Source organism: Neolamprologus brichardi, chromosome 7 (genome assembly GCF_056152115.1).
Source record: "Neolamprologus brichardi isolate AB-2024 chromosome 7, ASM5615211v1, whole genome shotgun sequence".
NCBI lineage: Eukaryota > Metazoa > Chordata > Actinopteri > Cichliformes > Cichlidae > Neolamprologus > Neolamprologus brichardi.
In genome coordinates, this window is record NC_142110.1 from 68373283 (window position 1) to 68377919 (window position 4637).

The following is a 4637-nucleotide window of genomic DNA, read 5'->3' on the forward strand; positions in this document are numbered from 1 at the left end:
ATTTCTTCCAAAGTCAAACAGGATTATAAAAAGATTTAAAACTCAACTAAACCCTGAGCAGGAAAAGCAGGCATCCACGCAAAAGGACACGGGGCCACGGCCAAAACAGAGAGAAGGAGGAGGAGCTTCTTCCAGGCTATTCGGGCCCTGAACCAGATTTAGGACTGGACTCTCCCACACATCACATCACCACACGCACCACCACACATTTCCTATTATTTATAATCTTTATAATCTCTTTCTGCTATTTGCACATTTTTTACTGTAAATTTCTAAGTTAATTTGTAAATTTTGTAGTAACCTGTAAATTGTAAATACTGTAAAACTTTTTTCTGTCATTTAATGGTCGGGCATCGTACAGCTACAAGCATTTCACCCCCATGTCATACTGTGTATGGTTGTGTGTGTGTGACAAATAAAATTTGAATTTGAATTTGTATACGGTGGTTGAGCGACCGTGGCTCAGGGGGTTGGGAAGCGCATCTGTAACCGGAAGGTCGCCGGTTTGATTCCCGGGCTCTCTGTCCTGGTCGTTGTGTCCTTGGGCAAGACACTTCACCTACTGGTGATGGCCAGAGGGGCTGAACACTTCTCACTGCTGCTAATTTTAACAAAACTAAACAAAAAGTAGAAAAAGGCAATTCACCAAGTCTTGAAAAGTAGAAATACTAGGGGTGGGGGGAAAAAATGGATACTTTGTAGCATCGTGATATTTTGTTTGCTAATAATGTATCGATACAGGGACAGCATAAATTGATATTTTGTTACAAAAAAGTTTTTGTGGAATGTTGATCAGCTCCTTTTTCTGAGCAAGAATCCTGACATTCCTTCACTGTCCAAATGTGTTTAACTTGTTTATGGCAGCAATAAACATGACAGTTTACTTATTTTAATTTAAGACATGTTTTATTTTAATTAAGTTTAAAACTTTTTTATTTAATGTAAAATTATATTTTGTTTTAATTTACTTTCAAATTCTTCAGTTGCTGAAGGGGCTGCATAGTTTTCATAAACTGCATAGTTCAGAATAGCTATAATTGTACCAGATGGTTGATTCAGTTAAGTTGGACTAGACTGTAATACAAACCGTTCAGTTTGTCAACAATCAAACTGAAATGAGAGAAAGACTGAGTGTGAGACTTTGATATTAGAGAAAATGAATATTGATAAAGTTTACCTTTATGTACAGAATCTGAATATCGCAAAATATTTTAAAAAATTGCAATAATATCGTATCGTGCGTTAAGTATTGTGATAATATTGTATCGTGGGATGTGTGGTGATTCCCACCTCTAAGAAATACAGAATAAAATATCCATCCAGATCTTTACAACTAACAACATAAAATCTATCTTAATTAAATGGCCTAATTCTCCAATAAATTAGCAATAATAAAGTAAGAAAAAAACAAGACATTCAATTTATGGACGCTCAAATTAACAAGTGACATTAAACGCACCTCATTGCCTGCCGTAGCGTTCTTCGCAGCTGCACTTCACCTCAAAGGTCGGTTAATACATCGGATTTAACTTAACCAAAGTCCCGCAATTAAAGGAAAATAAAATGTTTCTAACAAATGCAATGAAGAACATTAAAATAACTCACTGTCAGTTACTGTCGCTGTGAGTTTGGTGAAAGAAATTTCACGTTTGATGAAGGAAGATCAAGGTTTATCAAGGCTAACAAGGACATAGTTCAAAGGTCAAAATAAGGTAAGGCGATAAAATATAATAGATATATATAATCAATCAATAAGGTGAAAATATCAGATAAAAGGTATAAGGAATAAACAGGTCAAAGGTCAAAACAAGAGACACTGGTAGAGACCTCAAATCATTGTTACTGAAGAAGTAACAGTACGACATTGTTTGTTTGTGTGTTTGAGAGTTCAGACTGAAAGGGAGCGCACAATCGTGTGTGTGTGTGTCTGCAGCTGTTCTTTGTGTTGTTGCTGGATCGTTGCCTCAGGGGGAAAGTTGTGTGTGTTGAACATGCAGACTAACAGAGACTGCAGCTGTCAGTGAAACATGTTCACTGACAGCTCAGCTTCAGCATCGTCTTCATGCTGTGACTGCAGCCGTTCAACTCTGTTTATCTTCAACCCAAATCATCACAACATGCAAATATAATCATCAAAATGATGTGACTGGAAGGATGCAGCAGTCTGTGCTCCACCTTTCTCCTCCACCTGCAGGTGGAGAGCATGGATGCATGAATCTCTACAGAGTTCTTTGAATATTATCCGTCTCATCAGTTTTCAGTGAACAAAACTCCTCACAGAGCCAAAATAAGCAGTTTGTATCCAACATAACTCAGCTGGACTCTGATGCTCCGTATAACAGCCACACATGAGTCTGGATTCACTCAAAGCATTGAACAAACTTTATTGTAAATGAAGCTTTTGGACATTTATTCTCTGATATTTGCTCTTCAGCTCGAGTCTCCATCAGTGGGAACATTTCCTGATTCAACTTTTCTTCTGTTCAAATCAAACTCCATGAGAATCAAAGTGTGAATCAGAGTCCTGATGATCAGATTCTATAGAAACATGGAGACTGTAGAGGATTTACACTCAATATGTTCATTTGTTCCCTTCAAGAAAAATCAATCATTCATCAAATTAAATCAGTCGTTGATCAGTTTGATTGACAGGACAGATGATCAGAGGTGCAGAGTTTTTACCTCCATCATTAGGACAGGGTTCGAAGAATGGGTGGAGTTTGTGAGTGAAGGAGCAGCCAGTAAAGGAGTAGATCAGAGCTGCAGCACCTACATCATAAAAGGAGACCAGACCCTCCTCATAATCCACAAACACCCCCACCTTCTCAGGACCAGGATGAAGACAGAGGGGGACTGGAGAGTCAGCACCAGCTTTGTACTCATTTCCATTTCTCAGCACTACAGTCCAGAAACCATCCTGAGGTCTCGCTGTGATTTGTCCCTTCCTGTTGATCGACTCTGTGGACACTCCTAAATCCCAGGCAGTCTTTCCTTTAACCTGAACCTCAAAGTAAAATCTGCCTGAAGAGAAACTCTGCTCTCCTAAAACACAAGCACAGTAAGAAAATCTCTCTGGGTTGTCTGGAAGATTCTTCCCCACATCACCACAGTACACTTGTTTTCCATCATCAGACAGGATGAGCCAGGGATGAGCTGTATCAGGATCCAGAGTCACGTCCACCTCATGCTGCTGGACCCTCTGCAGCTCAGCCTCAAACTGCTTCTTCTTCATGGGTTTCCAGACTGTCTCCTCCAGCTGAGCCACAGCTCTCCCCACAGTCCCCTCATATGATGGTGGATGAACTCTGACCTCTGTCCAGTCCTTGCTGGGTGGAGCAGCTTTCAGGGAGGAGAAGCTTTGGAGGAGGTGGAGGTGGTCTTCAGAGCGTGAGAGCTGCTCCACCTCAGAGCTTCTCTCCATCAGCTCAGAGATTTCCTGTTCCAGATCTTTGATGAGACCTTCAGCCTGTTTCTCTGTAGCTTCCTGCTTGTCTTCGATCTCCTTCATGAGCTCCTTCAGGCGTCTCTCAACAGACTCCATCAGAGCCGTGAGGACCTGAACACCTTCTGCTTTCTGTCTGTCTGCAGCATCTTTACTCATCTTCACCGACTCTTTGATCTCCTGAATCTTCAGTCGTCTCTTCTGGATCATCTGCTGAATCTCAGCCTCTGTCTTCTCCAGCTCTGCCTTCTTTCCTTCATATTCTTCTCTCAGAGGAACAAACTCGTGGTACTTGTGGTCTAAAACAGAGCAGAGCATGCAGACACATGTCTGGTCGGTCTTACAGAACAGCTCCAGGAGTTTATCGTGCTTCCTGCACATCCTGCTTTCCAGGTTCTCCACAGCATCAATCAGCTGATGTCTTTTCAGGCCTTTCACTGTCAGATGAGGCTCCAGGTGAGTGTGACAGTAGGAGGTCTGACACACCAGGCAGGACTTCAGGGCCTTCAGTCTGGTTCCAGTGCAGACATCACAGGGAACTTCTCCTGGTTTGGCAGCTTGTTGCTCTGAGCTGCTGCTGCTGGCTTTCTGCTGAGCTTCACGTCTGAACTGAGCAACCATCTCAGAGATGAAGGTGTTGACCCTCAGCTGAGGTCGAGTGTAGAAAGTCTCTTTACACATGGGACACTGACAGATGACATTCATGTCCCAGTGCTGACTGATGCAGGTTTTGCAGAAGTTGTGTCCACATGGTGTAAAGACTGGATCAGTGAACACATCCAGACAGATGGAGCACAGAAACTGATCTTCAGATCGCAGATTGCTGGCAGCAGACATGTCTGCACCCTGAGGGAGAAAGAAAAGAAACATTTGATTCAAAATTCACTTTAAATTTCATTTTTAAAAAGAGAGAAACAAGCGTCAGTAGTCTGAGGAGCTTGGAGAGAAAAGCGTCTGGACTTCTTTGAGTTTCTTGAAGACGTTTCATCAGAGAAGCTTCTTCAGTTCTCAGAGTAACTGGTGGAGACCCAGCAACACACTCAGACACAAACTGGTTCATCCAAAACACAAACCTAACATCGTAGTGTCTGCTGTACAGTGCAGCGTCCAGATAAACAGGATCAACTTTTGGGGATGAAGATAAATACAGTCGTTAAAAAGATGTGAAATTGTTTCTCTGTTTTACAGAAGGTCC

The 4637-nt window shown here is 41.8% G+C and overlaps 1 pseudogene; it reads right to left on the reverse strand.

Moving 5' to 3' along the window:
• Window positions 1–2368: 2368 nt before the first annotated feature.
• On the reverse strand, window positions 2369–4389 carry LOC102795639 (E3 ubiquitin-protein ligase TRIM21-like; annotated as a pseudogene).
• Between the last annotated feature and the right edge of the window lie 248 nt (window positions 4390–4637).